Source organism: Mauremys mutica, chromosome 8 (assembly GCF_020497125.1).
Source record: "Mauremys mutica isolate MM-2020 ecotype Southern chromosome 8, ASM2049712v1, whole genome shotgun sequence".
Classification (NCBI taxonomy): Eukaryota; Metazoa; Chordata; order Testudines; family Geoemydidae; genus Mauremys; species Mauremys mutica.
The window spans coordinates 91,775,766-91,800,084 of record NC_059079.1 but is presented as its reverse complement, the minus strand read 5'-3'; the positions used below and the strand labels follow the sequence as shown (position 1 = coordinate 91,800,084).

At 43.6% G+C, this 24,319-nt stretch overlaps 1 long non-coding RNA gene across 2 annotated transcripts in view; it reads right to left on the bottom strand.

The window, feature by feature from the left end:
* The window catches only part of LOC123376304, a 120,043-nt gene that overhangs the window by 58,800 nt on the left and 36,924 nt on the right, over positions 1-24,319 (bottom strand). For both annotated transcript variants that reach the window (XR_006581751.1, XR_006581752.1), the window contains exon 2: positions 21,401-22,539. This is a non-coding gene — a long non-coding RNA (uncharacterized LOC123376304). The remainder of the gene's footprint in view (positions 1-21,400; positions 22,540-24,319) is intronic.

The window sequence follows — 24,319 nt, the reverse complement described above, 5'->3', positions numbered from 1 at the left end:
TTCAATGGAGCTACACTTGAGAAAAAAGAATCAACTGGGAACCAGTGGTATGGAGGCACCAGGCCCTCAGTGTAGATGTCCTGGTATCCACAGGATCTAGGTAAAACTCATAGCCTTTTCCAAAGGAGTGCCAAATCCTGCACCCCCTAACAGTCATAGAGGAAGTATGTGAGGGCCCCATGTAAAGATTTCCTCCTCCATACCCCAGTCTCCTAGATTTTTCCCTGTCACAGTCTCCAAGCTGCTTATGAGCATAGCTAACGCTGACAGACCACTTCGCCTGTTTGACTGAGGAAGTCAACAAGGCTGTTCTTAAGCCAAACAGCAACAAGTGATCTCTGGCTACTCAATGCTTATGCACACAGCTGCGATGGCTCCCGTGTCTGCCTCATCTCCAGACATGCTCCTGCCCTGCTTCCCTTCTGGCTTCCTGACTCCAACTCTGATCTCCAGCTTTAATTCCTGACTCCAGCTCCTGACTAATAACGACTGCTCTGACCACTAGGCCTGGCTCCTGCTCCAACCACTAGTCCCGACCACCCACATCCTGGTTCGTGACATTCCAATGGAAGGCAATGATCAGGACCAGAGTAAGGGCCTCATGTTTTGGGCCCCTACTTGGAGGCATTTCACTAAAACTATATGGCACCCCTCTGGAATGGAGAGGGCAGAGGTAAATATGAGTCTGAAATGAAGTATGATCAGGTGAGCAATAAAGAAATGGACAGACACTATTATGTTTTGCTATTCTAAAAGCGGAAGGGACATGTTATCTCAGTTGGGTTATATTTATGTCAAATACGCATTCGGTCTCACACATATTGTTACAGCAATGACTGACTCATTCCACCTTCCAAGTTATTTTCTTAACTATTCCTTTTGTTTTGCTTTATTTCAGCCTACAAGAAGTCAAACATTGTGCAGTGTCAATTTCCCATTTCATCCTATGAGGCTGCAAGTTATTTCCATGTGTGCACACGCACGCATGCGCCCTTTGCAAATTACTGCAACTGCACAGAGCAGCCTGGGAATAACATGCTCCCCATAGCTTCCTTCCTCAGTGTCTAACAAAAGACCCCAGGAGAAATTAGCCTTTCAGAACATTAGCCCTAAATCTATTGAGGGGGAAACCTCTCAGTGCAGCAAATGCGTTCTGTTTATAGGAGCAAAGAAGATGTGTGTGTCTTTGAGAGGCAGGGGGAGATGTCTTTCAAAAAATAGGATTAAAAATAAATCTGTGAACATTGATTGGTTACGCTTTGACATGGTGAAATAGAGACTGGTGAATTAATATGCCAACATTTACCCAACAAGCTATGGTAGTGACAGTCCCTATGAGTGATGCAGAACTGCTAGTGTAAGGTGTCGTATTTTCTTTGTCTATACAGCCTCTCCCCCACTCCCCATTACACACACACACACACACACAGGGTAGGGAGCAAACTAAAAAGCAGAACAATCTGAGGCTAGGTGATAGCTTTGTTACTATGGGCTCAGTGTTCATTCTCTGAACAGCAGTGTATACAAGGGGGTGAAATTAAAGGCTGTTAAAGTGATTGCATCATGTGTTCTTTTTTCCCTTTAGATGTGCATTTAGAGAGAGAAAAAAGATGAAAGCTTTTAACCTGAAATAGCCCGATAGGTAGGGTTATCGGCATCAATCAAAGAGGAGCAACAGGAAAAGCTGTGACAATGATAGATGAAAAAAATTAAATCAAATCAGTGATGATGAAATAGCAAATAAACTAAAGCAGGTAGATTGGAACTAGGTCTACATAGAAATCTAAATAGATATATAGGGTCTGATTTGACCCTGTTGAAGTCCATGGAAGTTTTGCCATTGACCTCAAGGGGGGCCAGAGTTTCAGCCATAAAAGCATGGCTATCTTTTTAATTTCTGGATATTGAGTGAGATTTTCAAACACTGTTTAGGGACAGACTTTCAAGAGAACTCAGCTCTCACTTAGGTACCAAAATAAGTGGCCAGATTTTCAACAGTGCTCAGCCTGCTGGGAACTGAGATGACCTGAAGTCTGGCCACAAGTGTCACAATTGTAACGGCTGGTTTCTGAGAGTGTGTTTGTATTGTTTTGTTTAAATCTGAACCAACAGCTGGAAGCAGGTAAAATTAAAAATTCTTTTTAACATTGGATCTTTAACAATGTTGTTGCTTAGATGAGAAATATCTTAGCTCGTGCAATAATTTTTAACCTCAATGCCACCCTATATGCTCTATCTGCAGTGTAAGTGTTTATTTTCTTGCAAAGTGCTCATGTACCCTACATTTCCATGTACACTCCACTGCAGTTGATAGTATTTACTGTTGCAGGATCAGGTCCTAAACTGAATTATTTTTACCCCTTTGCTGTTGAAGGACCCTGAAGTCATTAAACCAGAGCGAGTGTCTTTCTAGATTGACTTTCTCAAAATATCAGGTTTAAATAAAGACCATCCATAAAGGAAACTGAGGGAAGGAAAGGTTTTCTGAGGAAAGAAGAGGGGATGTGAGGAACAGAACGGGCCAGCCATTTTTATTTTATTTTTGTTTAAGTCATTGTCAATATGTTAGTGGTGCCATCTGGCATCTGTGATAAATTAGACTATGTGTAATTGCAAGCTGCAGAGAATTTTTAAAAGGCTGGAAATTTCTCTATCTAGGTTAGGTTCTTATATGGCCCTCATCATTGTAATAACTGAGTAGAGAAAAGCACTATTTTCTTTTTAACACTGACCAGGGACGAAAAGATCTCTGGCTAGTTATTGTCTTTTTCATTTCATTTTATTTGAACAGCAGAGCAAGCTTGGAATCTTCCTCCCCCACTCACCCTATGAATATTTCATATACATTTTAGAGATCCAGGGAACATAAAACTCATCTATTTTTCAACAAATTCCTTCCTTCTGTTACAAAGCCCACCACAGATTAGTAAACGAAGGAAAGAATATTAAAAATATGACTTGCATTTCACCATTTGTCTTTTTTTTTTTTTAATAAACATTTCACTTGTCATGGGCAAGTGAACTGCATTGGTCCATGGTGCTTTTGTTTGTAGCAGGCTACTGGCCACTTTCTGCTTTTCATGCATTAACTCATCACTTTTGTAGTGTAGATTCACAGTGCTGTACAGGATTGTTCTCCTTAAAATGAAAACAAATCCAAAGAAACGAGGATTCTAGTTAGGCTTTGCAAAAATCCTTTCGTTGTTTGTGTTTGGTTCGTTTCTGGGCAGTGTTGTTGTGTGTCTATGAGTGTCAATGTAGTTGTTTGGTTGGCTGAGGGCTCCCTACCCCCCAACATTTACATTTGATCCTAAAATCCAAACCAAAATTAAGGCCCAGACTTCTCATTACAGCAGGCGAGAAGGGCAGATGGGGCACCAATTATGAATCCCTGTCTCAGGGCAGAGCTGTGCCACCCTGAGCCCTGGCATTCTTTACAGCAGCCAGAGGTTGCTCTAATTTACACCATCTGGCTACAGTGCCGAAGGGAACATATATCAACTGCACAGCGCTAAAGCACAGGGCACTCAGGCTATGCCCTCTACCTACCGCAACAAACATCCTGCATTGGGGCCAAGTGGGGATGGCACAGGGCTGAGCTGACCAGCTCTGTGCCAGCTGACAATTTTCCCCATGCCAGGGAAGTTATCAGCTGGCCAGATCTGAATGCTTTCCAGCCCCTCTGCACAAAGGGGCCAAAATGCAAAGGAGAATCTAGCCCTAAATCTAAGACTATTTGTTAGTGTCCTTCAAAAAGTGTTTGGCTAGAATGGGTGCCGCTAGCTGAATTTACAAGGAAACTATCAACTCGTTTAAAGATCAGATGTGATCTGCTGGTATATTGTAATAATCTAAAGGATAATGGTTTCCACATTTGAAATACTCACTTTTAAAAAAATCCAATTATTTTAAAAAATCCATCTTCTATTGCTGAGAAATGTTTGTTTTTAAAAAGACACCTAAACAATCTCCATTCTGGTGTTGCTGTATCACATAAAAATACAGGCAAGCTCTGCTGCATGCATTGTAACACCCTCTTCTGCAGTGAGCTCCCAACCACAGGGACAGAATATAAAGATGAAGCAGTGCCTGGCATTTTGTTTGCATGTGGCCAGCTCCCAAGAGATGTGCAGGTTCCAGCTAATGGAGTAAATTCACTCACGGAATTGGGGAGAATGTGGGTGGAGACGCCTTATCAGCTGGGTTTTGGTTTTGTGAACTTACTACCAGAATTCATTCAGATTTGGGTCCCGTTTCTCCAAACACACTCCCCTCTTGCAGCCTTCCCAAAATTATAGGACACTAAATAGGTCAAGCCAAAAAATAAGGGGTGGGGGGTTGTTTTGATAGAATACTTTCCCCAGGGAAGTGGTAGACTCCCCATTGCTTGGCACATTCAGAATAGGATGAGACAAAGGACTAGTGAATAAATGTAAAATAAGGTGCATTTCACCATTTTCAGGGAGAGGAATTCAGTGGCCAATAGGTCTATTTCATCTCTAAATTTCAGTGTCTCTTTAAAATCCAGAGTAGTTCAAATTGGAGACCTTTATTCAACCCCTTCTCCCGCAAACTACTGGGGTTCCGATCATCTCCACTCACCCAATGTTAATGCATGGAGGAATAAACACAAGGCGGCCTTTTTCAGTGCTAGCAGAAAAACCAAACAGAAGAGGTTTATTTGCCATGTAGAGAGGGACAAGATCAGCATGAAGAGATTTGTGTTCTCCAGATCCCAAGACAGTGTTCTGAACAATGGGGGTGGGAGGGAAAAATCCACAAAGTGGGTGTGTCAGACACGATGCCAGGCTCGATTTAGCCTTGGAGTAAAAGGACACAATGGATTTACACCTGCCTACCCCAGTTCTGAATTTGGCACTGGAACCTCAACCAGGGCTGGGGCAACCAATTGGGTCACCTAGGCGGTCGCCTAGGGCACGAGCATTTGGGGGGCGGCATTGCAGGTTCTTCGGCAGCAACTGGATCTTCGGCTGCCCTGGTCGGCAGCAGCATTTAGGTGGAGGGAGCTGGGCGGGGGGGCGGGGAGGGCTGCCTGCAGCAAGTAAGAGGGGCCGCGATATGGAGGGGAACCACTCCCCGCCCCAGCTCACCTCTGCTCCGCCTCCGCCCCTGAGCACACCGCCCCGCTCTGCTTCTCTTCCTCCCAGGCTTGCGGTGCCAAACAGCTGATTGACGCCGCAAGCCTGGGAGTCGGGAGAAGTGGAGCGGCGATGGCGTGCTCGGAGAGGAGGCGCAGCAGAGGTGGGGAGCTGCTGCACAGCTCCCCGGGCCGGGGAGGAGCTGCCGCGGGGTGGGGGGCGCCTCAGGGCAGGGGGAGGCGGAGAGCTGCCACAGGGCTCGGAGGCGGGGGGGGGGGGGCGCAAGGTGGAAGTTTCGCCTAGGGCACAAAACATCCTTGCACCTGCCCTGATCTCAACTGATCTCATGCCCTGATCTGCATGAAAGCAAACATGAATAACGAAGGTTGAGAAGGCAACTGCAGCAGTTAACAATGAATATAGGCCTATACGAAAGCTCCAAAGAACGGGGTTAGGAAAATGTGTGGAATTGACTAGTTAACTAGTCTGCAATGTGTGCAAATTTAGCTGTATGTGATACAACAAAAGCCAGTGGATTTAAGCAATGAGAAAGAGAAACCTAGGCCTGTGTTTGTGGAGGCATGTGCCGTTTTAAGTGCACTACTAGGCTCAGAACAGACCTTTAGCCTTGGGAAACATGTTCAGAAACCATCACGCACAACCTTAGTGGGAAAAAAAGTTGGTACCTAGTTCAAAAAAAAAAAAAAAGTCGCTGTCTCCTGGCTGATAAAACAGACATAGAAGTCATGACTGGTTTAACAACCTCCTTTCTCAGAAGTTCCCAACCAGTCAATTTCAAGGGTTGCTACTTTGATCTTGGGAGAACTAGAGAAGATTTTTTTTTTATTCCACCAGGGCTCTACAGCACAGTCTACAACTCTACTACTGTGGGTTGTTTTTGTTTCTAACTCGCCTCTAATTATTTTGTAGTGGGGTTGGGAAGGGAGGTGAAAAACGCATTATAGATTTGAGCATCTCATCAATTGAAAACAAGAAAGCAAAGAGGAAAAACAATTTGGTACAGTATGTCGGGGGTTTTGTTCTTCAATCAGACAGGCGATAAGTTGCTATATAAAAAAGACCTTTGAATTTCCAGAAAGAGAGCGAGCCAATAAAAAGCATCATTTCTCTGAATGCTGCACAGAGTCAGTACAATCCTTTTCCTTAGCCCATTCCCTCTTCATCTCATTAGTTCAGATATCTTTCATAATGCTAATTCCTTAGGTGCTTCCACCTTTATTTCCCTTGAAACTGCTGCTGAGAGTTATAGAAGAAATCCCTTTGCTGTGGATTGAGCCCCTTAGTGCTACTGCCAATATTAAGTCTCCTGCTGACGCCAGGTGGAGGGGACAGTTCTAAAGCTGGGATAGTTGTTTCATGTTCATAAGAACAGAGGGAATGAGGCCAGGAGAGCTTGTTTAGGCTTGTCCCTCAGTTTTATGCCAGACATTTATTTTGCATATAATTGGCAATACTTAATGGTGAATCCAGCTTCCTCTGAAGCCAATAGAAAAGCTCCCACTGACTTTACTGGGAGTTTCAGCTGGCCCTTTGGTTTTGAGCTTCAAATGAGCCTTCGCCAGCCCCCTTTTTTCACCCACTTCTTGATATCATGTAAGCAGCTATCTACCCGATTTGAAATGGCAATGAGATCATTTGATGCTGCGTGGCCTCGTTTGCACATCCAGAATGGTGACCACACTTACTTCTGGGCAAAAGCTGTGGACAAAAGAAAGGTAGGGTGGCTTTTAAAAATAAGGCTGTTTTTTTCATTTTTAAAGAGTTGAAGACACCTTGATCAGAAGACTTTCTACAAGACCCCATTGATGTAGCACAACCCACATTGCTGTACACTATTTTGCACCCTTTTTTTTTTAAATACGAAAGACAGAAGACACGTGCCAGGGGTTGAAAGGGGAAGAAGAAAGCTCTAGAATAAATTAGTTTAGCCAAAGTCTACCCCTGAACTTCTCGGCAGCAACATGGTCCAATGGGCAGAGCCCAGGACAGGAAGCTGGGAGATACGGGGTGATATCCTGTCTCTGTTAAAGTCAATGGGAGTTTGTCATTGACTTTGATGGGGGCAGGATTTTGCCCCTGGGATCTAGTCCACAGACTCAGGGTGTGGCTTTGGGCAAGTCATATGTTTGCCTATTTGTGCCTCAGTTTTACCATCTCTAACAAGCCGACAGATTCTGATTTAAAACATTATTAAATGTAATATATAAGTGGTAGGCATTATTGTCATTCCTATTAATTAATTGAGGTGTATTACATTTGCTATACTATTCCACAGCAACGGTCCCAGAAACTACAGCTTACAACAGCATCACTGCACTGTCCTGTGCTACTGACTGTGGAAGGTTTTAAAGGGATTTGATAATTAAATTCAGCCTTTGCTATAAAAAAAATTAATTTATTCTGCAGCCATTTCTCTCACACACATGCACAATCTCTGAGAGAGAGTGTGAGAGAGAGAGAGAATCAGAATCCAAGAAATGGATGAGCATTTTGTGGATGTGTAAATGCCAAGCTTTATGCCACCGTTGCCAGGTCTTTATGGACTTCCTGATGGATCAGTGCATAACAAAAATCTGTTTCCAGCCCTTTCTGGCTATTAACTGAACAGAAGACAAATTATCAAGGACCCTAAACAGCACAAAAGGTGTCACCTGATGATGTTCATTAGCCAGTCAGATATTTCATTAATGTACCGCATACCCACTACCTATTTAAGTAGGGAACACCACTCACATACACAAATGACCAGAGGTATCTTGGCACTTGAACGGGTATATACATCATTCCTCATTTCCCTCTCCTCCCTTCCCCCCCCCAACTAAAAATAGCACAATATGTGATCTGCAATTTAATGTGAGGTTAACAAAAGGTATGTGGGATTTGTAGAACAGAGACTGGTAACCTAGCAACAGGATGCAGCTATTTGAAGCTGTCACTGGTCAAAACAAAGAAGAAGAGAGGACTCATGCTTTTCTTGACAGGAGAGGGGTGGAGATTGTGGGGTGGGGCGGTGTCATTCTGTTCCCAAGAAAACGGTAAAACATTGACTATATCAGCACCTACACTGTTTCTTTTTTCAATTCTTCTTCAGTACAACATGTAGACAGCATATATGGTCTGATTTTCCTGAGTGCGGAGGTCCCACAGGCATGAGTGGGAGGGAAAGCGAGGCTTGCATGGTATTATGGTAAAGGGGAAAAAAGGGGTTTTCTAAAGAAAAATGCCTACATTTTCAGTATCGCTTGTAATGATCCATATATACTAGACACTACCAGAATGGTTTGTCTCTCTCACCTTCTTAATACACAGAGAAGCTCCACGTTCAGAGTAAGGAGAACCTGACATAGGGTGACCAGATAGCAAGTGTGAAAAATCAGGACGGGGGTGGGGGGGTAATAGGAGCCTATATAAGAAAAAGCCCCAAATATCAGGACTGTCCCTATAAAATCGGGACATTTGATCATCCTAACCTGACAGGACTTAAGGTGTGATCCTGCACCACTGACTTCAATGGGTGCAGGACTGAGCCTTCATTTAGGAGGAGCATGACAATGCTGCCCCCTAACTGAATGGTGACTATGAATTGACCTGGAGTGCACCTTACCCAGGACTGTCAACTGCGTTACCAGCCTGTTCAGACCTTACCTGCAAATTGCAGTAGTGTAGTTTAGTGGTTAGACCATAGGCCAGGGAGTGAGACATGGATTCTGTTCTCGTCATTGGCATTGAATCAATGTGTGACCTTAAGCAAGTCACTAACCTCACCAGGCTTCAGTTTTCTCCCTTGTACAATAGGAATAATTATATCTACCTCCCTTGGTGAAGCACTTTGAGATCTAAATATGAAAAGTACCAATAAAAATGCTAAGCATTATGATGCTATTTTTTAAAGAGCCTTTCCAGCCCAGTCCACAGCCTCTTCACTGCACAGATTGACAACTGTACTGAATTCAGATAGGACCACCACCCAGCCCTCACAAGACTAGTTTGAGAGCATTCTCTCAGAGTATTTCATTTGTGTACTAAGCCAGGACATGAAACCAGGTCTCAGCAGAAGTGGAAGTTAGGTATAGTAACCCACTGTCGGCCTATGGAATGTGTACATATTCATCCCAGGGTATGATCCGTGAAGCTGGTTAGAAGTTCCTGGAATAAAGAGACCATTGGAGTTGCATGATGTTGACTGCTCTGAACTAGTCACAGTATATAACAAAATCTCCTGCTGGAGATGAACAACTAAAGCAATTCTCCAGCAAGTCAGGGATGTGGGTACCCCAGTGCCAACAGAGCAGTACAAAACTTCACACATGGCTTCAGAACATCAAGGGGGGAGAGGGGGCTGGGTATCTGTTGATTCATCATTTTCATTGTCAATTAAAATATGCCATTGATGGAGTTGTAAAGATCAATAGGCGGCATTTTCCCTTTTCCATCTTTACCCCAGATTTTTTAAAAATTCATCTAAATGCACATTACAGTTAAATAGGCCCATAAATTAAAGTCTCAGATGAAAGGGGCAATGGAAGTCCATGGAATATGTGCAAATGACTCATTCCTTGATGCCAAAATTACTACTAACACTTCACATCAGCCAGCGTACCTTTCAGCAGAATCCTATTGAATTTAGGGCTCAAGGTTCTTTAAATGATCTATGCACTGCTCACCAAGGGATTCCCTTGCATTGATCTGGAAAGGCAAGCAATTTGTTTCCATAATTTATCTTGAGTATGTCTCTGAGTCCTTTAAAAGCATTTGCATTCAGCACAACTAGCTATTTCAGATCTTTTTCAGTTGGACAGATGAATTTACATGAGGCTTCTGTATATACACAAAAGGCTTTAGCCAGAATCTTTAAACTTGGACTGCTCCTTTAAGAATAAATGCTAAATTAGACTTACATGGGTGGATTCATTTTACTCCTTTTAATAACTGTGCATAAAACCAGATTATACCATGCTCAGATTGCTAGTAAATGAGACCTCCTGCTTATTCCCAGTTCCCCAAGCCAAGCATAACGAATACAGCTGAGCAGCAGGTCCCCTTTCCATTCATCCCTTCAGTGATCTCAGTCTTTATGGACCTCCTCCTCTTCCTAGTATTGAATAAATATTATTTGATTCTCCGTGCAAATGGACAACCCTGAGTCTTTCCTTGGCAATAGCCACAGCTCTATGCAAAAAGAGAATGTCACCTCTGGGGTCAGTTCATGCATTCACTTCATATGAAAGGCCCAACAAAAATAAAAAGAAATCTGAAAGCTCTTTAAGTCATGATTTAAAAGCAGGTTTTAGGCTTCAAATTTCGTTAGGTTTAGCCTGTGTTTGCAAGCCTAGTTTCCTAGCATTAAAGCCTGTGCTTACCTTGAAATGTACTACAGTGGGAATCATGTACTTGTGGGTTTTTTGCTGTATCAGGGCCCCAATTCACACATATAATGACTGATCTTGTGGGGACAAATCAGGAAATTGAATGCACAAATAAACACCGTTAGCCCCTGGCAGGTGCAATTACCTAGTTTGCAGATGTAATTGTGCATGGATTTTGTTCCTGCCATTGTTTGCCTAACTTGCTTAAAAACCAGGCCTGTTAATGTTAAACAGAAAGAATAAAAGCTAATACATTATGTCACAGGGTAAAGTCCTTATCACATAGATGGTAACTGTCGACCATTCAATTATATTGTTCCAGATCCTGACATCTCAACCAAAACTCCCATTTAGTTCACTGGGGGTAAGGACTACAAGGTATTTAAGGTAATTTGTATTTTCCATACACAGTGACAGTCTCCGGGAGAGTCGCATGCCTTGCTTGGAAAGTCTAATGGATACGTGGAGCACACTATGTGACAGTACATTTCATGGAAGAGAGAAGCATAATTGTCTGGTAAATCTCATGCCACAGGATGGTGGGGATTACGTTCCATTTCCCAAGGAAAAGGTTGCTTAGCCTGGTGTAGTTCTGCACTTATTCCTAATGAGCTCTCATGAATGATTTCTAGTACAGATGGAAGAAACTAACCAGCCATCTATTCTCAACACCACCAGCACTATCCTCTTTCCCACCACCCTGCTAGTGCGAAGAAGTTCCCCATATTTTTTGAACACTACTCTGTGCTTCAGTGCTACCTCGCCATAAAGAACTCTGCTCTAGTAGGGAACACTGGCTAGAGTGGCTCCAAGACACAGGGAGTTAACCTGAAGGGTTTAACATTCACACCTTTGGCCCCATCTTGCAGGATTTGCTTTCTATCCTTGTTTGTTGAGCTCCCGTTTCACAGCACAGCTTCTCGCTTCTTCCCTCAGAGCCCTTCACTCACTTTCCTGACAAAGCTGCCCCTAGACCCTTCTGAGCCTCTGACATCCAGATTAGTCAACAGCTACAAGTAAAGACCCCAGCTTTGCTTTTCGGGAAGGGATTAGCACATTTCCAGAAGAATATCAACCCCGCAAGCCAGTCACTTTGCTCTGCTTCATGCACTCATATGTGTGCTGTGCCACACAAAAAAAATAAAATAAAAATAAAAGAAAAAGTCAGATCATTTCACTCCCTTTTTGTCTATATCGAGGAGGGGGGGGTGAAGGAGGGGATTCTGTGGCTGGTGCAGCAGCTCAGCGTACTGAGAGTTAGATGTTAATAATTTGGCTGTTTAGCGGGCAGAGAAAATTAAATTGAATTTACATGCACCAATTCAGTGGCCTTTAAAAACCTTAGCATGAAAAATGCATGGCTGCCTGGGCATTATTTATTCAGCAACGGATAGAATTGTATGAAGATCAGAGTCTGGTCAGGGCACACAAATCTGGCAGAATTAAGCCTCATGTCTGTCAGTCCACTAGCAGGTATAGGTGTGAGGGGGCAGAGCAGGAGGGGAAGCATTTCAGCATGTCAGACATACTAGCTTTGAAACACTAATCTTGCTTTCAAAGGATACCCAGGTTTTATATGCTTATGCATAAACATAGGCTGGCTTGGGAGTGTATCATAGGAGATCCTTCACCTTAGAATCTTAAACTGGACTGACTCCCTATTGCTAAAGCCCTTTTACATGAAATATCTTTGCCAAGATTGAGCTTTTGGTCCCAGTGGCCCATTTATCTCAGCTTTTCCCTTGGCGCATTCTGAAGGCTGACAAGGTGGTATGTGTGCACAGTTGAGGATCTAGGCTTACAAATGCCCCTAAAGTTCCCCCCTCTCTCTCTTTTTCAGTTGTGACTCTTACATGAAAATAAAGTGCAGTCTCTGGTCCAGATGAGTTGTGAATGCTAATGAGGCACATCTCACACTTGATCTCAGACTAGTCTCAAACTGGTCTGATCCAGTATTAAGCAATACCCAGACCCTTCTGTACATGCTCAGCCACTCCCCATAATACACACAGCCCCAGGCTTACCAAGATCCGTATTGAATAAAAATATGCACAAGTCGCTGCTGTCTGACAGCGTGCACAGGTAGCAGTCTGAATAGCAGTAAGACTATGCATTTATATAGCACCATCCAATTTCAAAGCTCCCTGTAAATTTTACCTAAACTCATTAGTTAACTCATGACTGAACATCTGGTCACTCTGTGGGTTTTCTTTTGCAAACGATGAGTCTGAAATGCTGGGGGTCCTTTTCCTGTTGTGATTTGCAAGCTCTGAAAACAAGAAATCATCATCCATACAGTCAGAGCTGATTAGAAACTAGCATTAAGACATCCCACTTGAATTAGTAGCCGACCCTGCATCCTTTATACACTCATTTCTCCTGGGAGTGGGAGTTTCAGGTGTACAAGGAGTGCAGTCTGGGAATAAAAAGCAATTGACTGATCATTGCTGTCTGATTGCACCACACTCCAAATCCCATAAGAGAGCATATCCCTCCATCACAAGCTCTTCCTTCTTACACCCATCTTTTCCCTTAATCTTTAGCATTTGAAAAGGAAAGATGAGAAAAGAGAGTCCAATGAGCAGGGCACTAGCCAGAGATTCAATTCCTAGCTCTGTCACAGACTTCCTGTGTGACCTTGGGCAAGTCACTTAGCCTCTCCTTGCTTCAGTTTCTTATCCGCACACCGGGGATACAGCATCTCCCTGTATCACAAGGATGTTGTAAGAATAAATTCATTAAAAGATGGTGAGGTATCAGATATCACAGTAATGGGGGACCAGTAAGTATCTTAGACAGTGGAAGTTTACCCCAACCAGAGATCAGATACCTCAGTGATTGGGGCCATCCACGTGATAGCAAGATAGATCTCTTATAACAATGTCATTTGTTTCCTTCCCTGTGACAGGTTGGATCACAGAAACCCCCTTGGGGCTGCCAACTGATATGCCAAGACTACTTCTGCCCCTGCTTTCCCTGCCAGCTTGGGACTCCAGCACCCTGTCCTTTGAGCCAGACACACCCGTCTGCTCCAACACAGACCCAGGGTCTGAACCATGTGCCCCAAAGCTTCAGACTTAACTGAAAGCAACTTAAGAAGTGTTCCTGTCTTTAACACTCAGATGCCCAACTCCCAATGGGGTCCAAACCCCAAATAAATCTGTTCTACATACAGGGTAAACTCATAAATTGTTTGCCCTCTGTAACACTGATAGAGAGATATGCACAGCTGTTTGCCCCCACCCTTCCAGGTATTAATACATACTCTGGGTTAATAAATAAGTAAAAAGTGATTAAATACAGAAAGTAGGATTTAAGTGGTTCCAAGTAATAGCAAACAGAACAAAGTGAATTACCAAGTAAAATAAAACAAAACATGCAAGTCTAAGTCTAATACAGTAATAAAACTGAATATAGATAAAACCTCACCCTCAGAGGAGTTCCAGTAAGATTTTTTTTTACTGACTAGTCTCCTTCTAGTCTGGGTCCAGCACTCACTCACACCCCCTGTTGTTACTGTCCTTTGTTCCAGTTTCTTTCAGGTATCCTTGGGGGTGGAGAGGCTCTCTCTTTAGCCAGCTGAAAACAAAATGGAGGGGGTCTTCCATGGAGTTAAATAGACTTTCTCTTCCGGGTGGAGACTTCTTCCTCTCTCCTAAGCAAAGTACAGCTCCAAGATGGAGTTTTGGAGTCACATGGGCACGTCACATGTCCATGCATGGCTCAGTTTTTAAAGTACCAGAGGGGTAGCTGTGTTAGTCTGGATCTGTAAAAAGCAACAAAGAGTCCTGTGGCACCTTATAGACTAACAGACGTATTGGAGCATAAGCTTTCGTGGGTGAATTCCCACTGCGTCTGATAAAGTGGGTATTCACTCAGGAAAGCTTATGCTCCAAAGGTGCCACAGGACTCTGTCAGTTTTTAAAGGCAGCAGCCATTGTTTACATGCTACCCCAAATGTCCTCAGGTAGACTTCTTATGTGGATTGGAGCCTTCCAAGATTCATTGTCCTTTAAGTGCTTCTTGATTGGGCACTTAATTTGCACATTCCTTTCTCAAGAAGCTGACCAAATGCTTTACTAAGGCTACTTAGAAATCAAGCAAGTACACGGCCAATATTCATAACTTTGAATACAACAACGACACATGCATATAAATAAGATGAATAGATTCAGTAGATCATAACCTTTACAGAGATATGTTACATGGCATATGTAACATGAAATATATTCCAGTTATGTCATATATATACACACTGATAAGCATATTTCCATAAAGCCTTATGGGATGCACCATCACAAGTTACTTCTGCTCATTTTCTCTCATACTAATTGTCTTGTTAAACATCCTGTTATTTCCCTGAAGATCCTTTCATTAGTGTGAAATGTGTATCTCTGCAGCAGCCAAACTCCAGCTCCCAATTGATCAGTCTGTCATCTCTAAGCAGTAAGGGAAATCCTAGCTGCAGTCTATGCATGTAAACAGCTACAAAACAGTGTTGTATGGCTATTTTAACCATTACTGCATAATAAAGAGTGCACATAAAACAAGATCATGCAAAACCACAAGGAAGTAATGAGTATAGGCTGCTTTCTGACCTCCACCCCATAGTCCAAAGGTGGGAAAACTACAGCCCAGGGGCCACATCCGGCCTGTGGGACCATCCTGCCCGGCCCCTGAGCTCTCGGCCAGCCCTGGCCCCTCCCCTGCTGTTCCCCCCTCCCTGGCAGCCTCAGCTCGCCGTGCCGACAGCACGGTGGCATGGGTGGCTCTGGCCGAGCAGTGCGGCTCAGGGGCAGATTTACAAGTGAACACAGGGTGCCCTGGCATGGGGTCCTCCAACAACAGGGAGACCCAGGGCCGGGCACTCGGGCAGCTCAGCACCAGTGCACCCCCCGCGGGGGGGAGGGGTTGCACTGCAGGGCAATGGGAGCAGGCGGATGGTGTGGGTGGTGGGAGTGCGGGTAGAGGACTCAGGAGGAGCACCGGGCAGCTGCGCAGCCGGCCGGGGAGAAGCGGCGCTTTGAAGGGGAAACCGCCGCTTCTCTCTGGCTGCGTGGCTGCCCCTGCTCCTCCTGAGTCCTCTGCCCATGTTCGCAGGGCCACATTCCGAAAGGGGTGGGAAGGTGGATTGGGGGTGGGGTCCTGGGGGGGGGCGGTTAGGGGCAGGGGATCCCAGGAGGGGGCAGTCAGGGAGGGGGGGCAGGATAGGGGGTGGGGTTTTGAGGGGGGCAGTCAGGAGATGGGAAGTGGGAGGGGGCAGATAGGGGGCGGGGGGCAGGCTGTTTGGGGGGGCACAGCCTTCCCTACCCGGCCCTCCATACCATTTCACAACCCCGATGTGGCCCTCAGGCCACAAAGTTTGCCCACCCCTGCCATAGTCCCCAGGCAGGCATGAGGAGGGACAACAGGGAAATGATTAGAGGCTGAGGATCCTCCATAAACCCCAGCTCTAACCCATGAATACCCTGCCAACCTTACATACCTCACCTCAGCATCCCAGTTCCCAAGCAACAGCTGATGGATGTGGGATTGTGCTCTGGGCATTACAGCTTGGGAAGGATTATTTATCATGTTTATTATAGTACCTAAGCACCACCCAAGGATAGGGCCCCATTATGCTAGGCACTGTAGAGAAAGAGTAGCAGACAGTCCCTGCCCCTAAAGAGCTTATGGTCTACTTAGATTAGACAGAGCAGAGTGAGCTATGTGAGGATGGCAGAGGGTGTGTTAGTTTTTGTTTGCTTGGTTTTAGGGTTATTTAATTAGGAGGGGGATCAGCTAAATGGGAAGAAAGTGAAGGGAGAGGGGACACTAAAGGAAAGAGGGTGAAAGGAAAAGGGCAGGGAGAAGAGGGTTAAAAGGGCAGGTGTGGAGTGAACTGAGATGAAGAGATTGAGGGAGAAGGTTGGCACAAACAGCCAATCAGCACAGCACTCAGAAAGTTCTCTGAATGCCCCAAGATTCCCATTTTGACTATTTCAAGTTACATTAACTAATTCTCAGTGTTACGCACAGTTCAGTCTGTGGAGGAGCGGGAACATGTTCCTTAGAATGCATCCTACCCATCCAGCACCTCTGCTCTCTGGCTTTCTTCCATGAGAACAGTGGGCTTGGATGATATTGTACAGAAGAAAACAACTATGCAGAGGGAAAACATCTCATAATTTTTCCCCAATCCATGCTGTCTCCTACTTTACCCTGATTTTGTTTCCCTGGCAGTGGGTGGGAGGATATGGGAACCATAGCACTAATGGGCTTGCCCCTTTGGTGGCCTCGTGTTAGGATTCTGCATTGTCCATGTGGGAGCCAAAGACTGAATCGCAGTCTCAGTTTGTACAGCCGGAGCTGGAAGGGAATTGTGCCTTACATCTCTCAACAGCAAACCCTCTTGGGAGCAAAATTTGATCTGCTCCATAGGGAGCCCCAATGGAGGAATTCACCAGAATGATACTAGCAACGACAAAGGGCTTCAAGAAATGAGATAAGGGAGGGTTCATGGATCTCCACGAAAGGATATAGGAAAAAAGGAAGCCCCCTGACACTACCACCCCCATAAGCAAGGTGTTCAGATGAGATATAGGCTCTCTCAGATTAATACATTCTTATGCATGTACTATGTCAGTAGGATATTTCTTTCCCCTCCCTTTTGAATGCAGTAAATGTATCACCTACATCATATAAAAATACAGTAGTGCCTCAGTACGCAGTGATGCTGCAGGAGCAATCTACTCTTAAGCTTGCTGGAAAATTGCTGCTTGCTGTAATGTTACCCAGGGGAGCAGTGCTCACTAATATTTGTTTAAGACAAACTGGTGAACATAAAGTAATGACCGTGTCCACTTTGTGCATCACAGGATGCTCACTACAATGTTGGGTAAAATAGATTCTCCGCTACAGAATTAGAGATCATAATATAGTTAAAAAGGAGAGGTGAACAAAAACTGATATGTTAAATCAGAGTAGAATGGACTACTCTATCGGCAGTCAGTACCCCTCTGGGATGGAGCATGGCTTCCTGCTTCTTTATATAGATGTTTACATAAATCTTGTCAGTCTAAACAGAGGCTTTTTTTAAGGAAAGAATCATGATCATATGTTAATTTCAGAAAAGGGGTGTGTGCAAGTAGGGACCCAGTCATATGAAATGCCAAGTGACTTCAGCTCCCAGTAATGTCAACACAGATTGAAGGCACTTAGCACTTTGGAGATCAAGATCTAGATGCCCCTTGGAGAAAGTCCAGAGAGAACTAAGGACATAGGAAAACCCAGGGGAAGGAGCTAGCGGCATTGGCAGTCAAGCCTGGTATAAAGAGCCACCAGCTGACTTGTCTGGCACATAACTGTGGCTGTATTAATATAGCAGGAAAAAAATCCTCAGTACCTAGTAACATCTCCTGTAGTGCTGAAATATCACTAGGAGTCTGGCTTTCATTGTCTGTCTTCTGGTTCACAAAAGTGCATTTGGTGAAGGTGATGTGTCACACATGTGTACTCTTTATACGTTTCCATGGCAATTGCCCAAACGCTTGTCTCTTGTTTTATACAGCAAACCAATAGTACTGGTCCATGTAAACAAAGAAAGTGACCTTCGGCAAACTTATTTCTTTTGTTACAGAGAAAAATGACAAGAACGTCCAGAAGAGGAAGTTTGTGTGATCTCATTAGCGCTGCTTTGGCGTTCTCCCATTTTTTCTGATATTTATGTGTCAATGCCCAACTCCTGTTCTGCACCAAATTTCAACTCCAGTGGTACCATGTCACTCAAGGATGAGTTTTCTGAACATATGTCATCCATATTGCATTATGAAAGCTTCCAGAAGGCAGCATAATAGGGTCTGACCAAAGTTATTTGCCACAATACCCACACTAATTACATCAGATCACCCAGAACACTAAGATTTCACAGAGATAGATTTTCTGGTGTCGGCTGGGATTTAGAGGGTTTGGCCTGCTAGTTATAGTAGGGGTGGTGGCAGCCACAGCCACCCTTCTTCTAGGAGCAGAAGAGATCGGTCTGCTAAATGGCCTGTATTTTTGCCTTGATAGCCACAATTAAATACTGTTTCCAGCCAGGCAAAAATACTGGTAATTTACACAATTCCCATTTCTCAAGCACTCTGAACCAGTCTCCACCATCTTAATGCAAAAATGGGGCAATCCTGAAATTCTTACTCATAGCTAATATCTGTCACTTTTACTCATATTATGTAGCACCTTATGCTGTAAGTAGCCCTGGATCGATTTCAATGAGAGTAACCTACTACTCAGTGTGAGTAATGGTGGCAAAAATCCAGCCCTTGGTAATTACTCCTGCAAAGTAAAAACTGAGTAAGAACTTCAACGTTTTGAAATCCTAGAATGGAAGGTACTTTGCAGTGAAATAGTTAATATCCTGCCTGGGTCCTTGCAACATTGCTGCTGGTAGCCATGTGACAATGAGTGTCTCTTCCCCTCCCACATTCCACGTTTTTCTGTAAAAAGTATGGTTTGCTGGATCCTAGATTATCTGAGTTCAGTTATAAGGAATATTTTCACTTGCAGCAGGCGTGAAGAAGTATAGTAGAATACAATACAGAATTTTTTGTCACTTGCTTTATATTTATCATTCATCAGCCACAGTTTGGAGATGCAGGGAAAAATTAAAATCACTCTCCTTGAAAAAGGTGTTGGTTGAAATAATTGGGTATTGTAATTCCCAGAACACATTATTATGTTTATTGTTATCAAAATCATTCCATGAAACTGCCATGCATATATGCTGCCTTTACATTGGACTTTAATTTCTTGATTGTAATTATTTGGGTTGAATATTTCTCTGTCACAGTGAATAAAGAAAATCATCTCTAAAGCATCTCTCTCTCTCTCTCCCCCACCCCCCTTGACTATTGCAAGAAGGCTTGGATCCAGAAATTCCTTTCATGCTTCACGTCACTTTAATGGATTTTAAGCATCCAATGCTGTACCCATAGGCCATTTGGTGCATGATAGAAATTAATAAAATCCAATTCTATCTTCTGTAACAGAGTCAACAAAACCAACCCCTTGTGGAATTGTCATATTGCTCTGCATTTCTTTAGCACCTTCCTAATTAAGATCTCAAAACTACCATTAAAGAGTGAAGCTTTGCCACCCTCCTTCGAGGTAAATAAGTATTATCCCCATTTTACAGATAGGAAAACTGAGACCTAGTTAAGTGGCTTGCCAAAAATCGCATCGGAATTTTCTTGAAGTGGCAGGAATAAAATGAAATCAGTATAACCCAGATCTCCTGATTCTCAGTCCACTGGTTTAACCACAAAGCCCTCTCTCCTGCCCATAGACAGATGCATTGCTGTACTGATCTCTTTTTTTCCCCCTGTGCCATGTGAACAATGTAAGGGCCATAAGCTGTCCCCAAACCATGCACTGGTAACTCATATTTTGGAGCTCACCCTGGGGGAACTATGTAGCTTCAAAAATGGATCTTCTGTACTTGGCAATGCACATTTTTGTAATGTAAGGAAAACCTAATCAGATTTAATTTGTTTACTTTATTTATTTAAAGAGCTGCTCTACCTTTGCTGCCCTGGAGATCTCAGGCACTAGAAAGTAATGACTCTCTGTCAGTCCAATGGAGACCGTTATTCCAACGCTATGTAATTAAGAGCTTGTTTATTTCACTGCAACTGGACTCAATCTATTGGACTTTAATTTCAAAGATCTTTCTTATGTGTCCATTTCTTGCTACTCTTTAATTAAGTCTTTATGCTCACTCTTGCAGGCTCTATAATTGACCATGATTTTAGTTATGTGGCTCAAACCAAAGGCGAGGGTGCATGACTGTGCTGTCAAGGTCAATTATCTTGTGCTAGAGTTCTCCAGCTAAATGAGTCATTGCTGTTGGAACATGCCATTAAACAAGAGCTTATTCCCAGCTAACATTGTTTTAGCTGCACTTTTTCTGAAAGCAGCACTAACAGATGATCAGCATCAAAGAGGACCGCAGGCCTGCAAACATACAGTAAAGATAGCCAAACCTCTTAGCAGGTGCCCAATAAGAATTCAGCTGAAACATACTTATTGAGGGACTTTGTTTTTATCATCATAAATGGCCCTTCTATAGTACCTTTAATCCAAAGATCTCGCCATTTTGCAATATTTAAGTCTCCCAACATCCTACTGAACTATTATATCCATTTCACTGGTAGGTAAACTGAGACATGGAGCGGTTAAGTGACTTGCCCACAGCCAACCAGAAAGTCAGTGGCAAAGGGTCATGAAAATTAGAGATGGGAAAATGTCTGGGACCACTCAGTCCATCTCCCCACCAATGCAAAATTGTTCCCTAAAGTCAATTATCCAGCATCTGTACAGTATATTTTTTTAATCCCAAGTATTAGGGTAATTTTAGCATGATGGCAAATGAGAAGCCAAATCATTAGTGTTGAATTATATCTAAAAGGTGCTAGAAAAATAAAAGATTTCTATAAACAAGGGAAATTAAGGAACATTTTGATCTGAGAAAGAAATTCTACATGCTACAAAACATTAAAGCTTTCCACAGCTGACAAGAGGGATCCTGAATTTCGTATGGTTTTAAACAGCTCAGGTTTGTCAAAGAGCTGGCAATCTGCAGTGAACCTTTCAATTAACACATTCCTAAACTAGATGTGTTCCACACCTGCTTTCAGCCTGTCATCTCTCTTTCTGTGACCAGAAAATGTACACAGGATACAACATTTATGGATGGGCCTGAGCAAAACTCCAGATCTGAATATCCCTGATCTTTCAAGATGGTTATAATCTGAACCTACATCCAAATTTTGTGAAAAGGCCCCTAAATCCCTAGAATAGGGTAACCAAAGCCCCAGATCTAAATATATGGGGCATTCAAATATGGATTTTGATGGACATGAATGAATCAGTACCTACCAATGCACTGACTTTCAATTGGAGTTGGGTGCATAACTCCCCTCATCATCATCAGGGCAAATTCCAAAAGGATCAAGTGCCACACAGATGAATCTCTGGCTAGGTTCTTAAGATGGTCTGGCTGTATATTCAGTTTATGGTCCATCACCAGCAATCTTATCATACCACCGAAGCTTTTGGTGCCCATGTGACTGCCAGTCACGTAGCAGTATTCCTTAATACACACTTTGGAGTTCATTAACCTTCCAGTCTAATAGTATGTCCATACCAAGAAAGTTGCCCAAACCAACCCTGTGTTGATGGAGGTGGTCACTGGATTCATCTTAAAAAAATCCTTATTTCTGATTTTGTCCTTCACTGGATATGGAGCAGCTGACAAATTAACAAGAACCAGAAACATCGATCCAGGGTTCTTCAGCCTTCCACAGCATCCATGTTTCACTTCTCTGTACAAGAGTTGATATAAATGTGATTCTATAGAACTGTAGCTATGTAGCATACTTGATATCGCAAAGTCTCCACAGAGGCCACTCAAAGGCCTGAAACGTGGCAGCAGCTGCTGCTATAAATGCATCCACCTCTTTCAAGCATGCTCCAGCACTGTCTAGGATGATGCCCAGATATTTGACAGTTGCCACCTGTTCAATGTCCCATCTGGATGGGTTAATATTGAGCTGGCTGTACTCTGGAACTGGAGGCTGCTTGATGGTAATGGCCAGGGGTTTAGTTTTATCCTGATTAATAACCAAATCAATGCATGCTGTTTCTTGCCCAGCTACATCGGCCATCAGCTCCAGCGATCCACCAAACTGAGCCAACATGACAATGCCACCGGTGTATTAGAGACTTCAAAGCCGCATGGTGTTCAGCTCAATGCCACCAACAGCTGCCTCCTTAAGCCTAGCCATCAACCAATCAATGCCCATATTTAACAGTGGTTACAGAACACAGCCTGGCCAAACTCCCATGGAAATAGGAAACCATGTTGTGTATTTGCCATCAACTCCAACGCAGCTTTTGATTCCATTACAGAGCTAGAGTGTCATGAAATGATCTTCCCATCGACACAACTCATCTTGCAGATGCTGGCTGATGCTGCCATCCCAATTCTTTACTGGACAAGCTGGTGCCACCTTTCCCTAAAAACAACACAAAGTTGAATAAGAGACACAGAGAACCTGCTTGCCAGCAGCCTTTTCTAAACTGACTGGCTGAGTCAACCACCAGGATTCCTTTTTTTATTATTAATTATTATTATTATTAAACAAAACGACTTCATGATGTTCCAAAGTCAAACCCATTCACCCTTTACTTTTGCTCCCAGTAAACACATCTTTGAAGACTCAAACTGTAGCCTTGTTTTGTTCTTAGTTCCATTACTGAGAATCTCTTCTCATTGATCCATGAATGGCATTTGAAGAGCTGAGGTCCCATCACTGAGCTGGCTGTGGTCAGCTCTCATTACTTGAAACAACGCCATTCCACATCAGAATCAGAAGGAGTGAGACTTAAGCCTCTAATGGTTTGATGGCCTTAAGCAGTTCAGAATGGAAAGCTCACTGATGGCTTTATTGTTTCAGCTCATTAACTGGCTCTCTTCAAAGTTATAGGTGCACTTTTGTCAGAAAAAGACGGTGGTCAATGTCAAGTTCAGCACTTCTTGGAACCAGGGGCGGCTCCAGGCCCCAGCACGCCAAGCGCGTGCTTGGGGCAGCATGCCACAGGGGGCGCTCTGCCGGTCGCCGGTAGGGCGGTAGGCGGCTCCGCCTGCAGGAGGTCCACCAAAGCCGCGGGACCCTCCGCAGGCACGCCTGCGGGAGGTCCACCGGAGCCGCTTGCCGCCCTCCCGGCGACCGGCAGAGCGTCCCCCGCGGCACGCCGCCCTGCTTGGGGCGGCGAAATGTCTAGAGCCGCCCCTGCTTGGAACTGTATAACTGTTCGTAGTGTTATAGATGCTCCTGTTACATATTAACAATTAACTATTCACGTGCTACATTGTTGTGTGTGCCCAAGGAATACTGCTGGATATCTGTTTGGAGCACTTGCACAATACAAATGTGTTTCACGTTCAGCAGCATTTTGCTGTCCTCTGAAATATTACTTGGACTTTTAATAAATCACATGCATAAAAAGCCACCAATGGAAAATGTGTCTGTTCTCATTTACATTGTATAATACAGTCACATTTTAAAGGAGAGATAAAGAAATTGTACTAGTGTGTCAAGACTGAACCTGGTAATGGAATCAGAAAATAATCACCATTTAAGAGAGAAATAGTTCAAATTTCAGGTGAAAATGGGTTCCTGATTATGAGCTGAAAGTCAATCCATTCTCTGGAATCTGCTGAGGATTCAATAGGAAAGCTATTGTTGCATTTCCTTTATACTTGCTGACATTCAATTTCACTTTGGATGCTTCTTTGACATTAATATATTGATGTTTACATCACTACTATACATAGATGCCAGAACTGGTAATGGGAAGAGAGCAGAATGCAACTAACATCAAAATTAGGAGGAAAAAAAAAGTCCTTGAGGAGATTTATAGCTCCCAATTACTCGCTGATGTGGTGTGGTTTTCTACTGGCTGGGAATTCAATCTTACTTTTAAACAGCTCTGAACAGAGAGTGATCTAAGATGTTTAGATCTTGATTTTAAAATATTCAGCCTGTCCTTTTCTTTTTAATTTCCCTGAAGTAAATATTTGTGTTTGGGAGAGGTCAGGGATTGGTAATGCTAGGAAGTGGCATCCTTCAATCAAAGACAGCGTTTTTGACATGGTGAAGCCATTTTCTTTTAAGGAGATGAAGGGTAATTCAGTTTCTGTACAAACTGGATTCAAACCTTCCTCTAGTTCTCAGACTGCCCACCAGCCATAATGGAGCATGATAGCTCCACAATCAAGATAGAGTCCCCTGC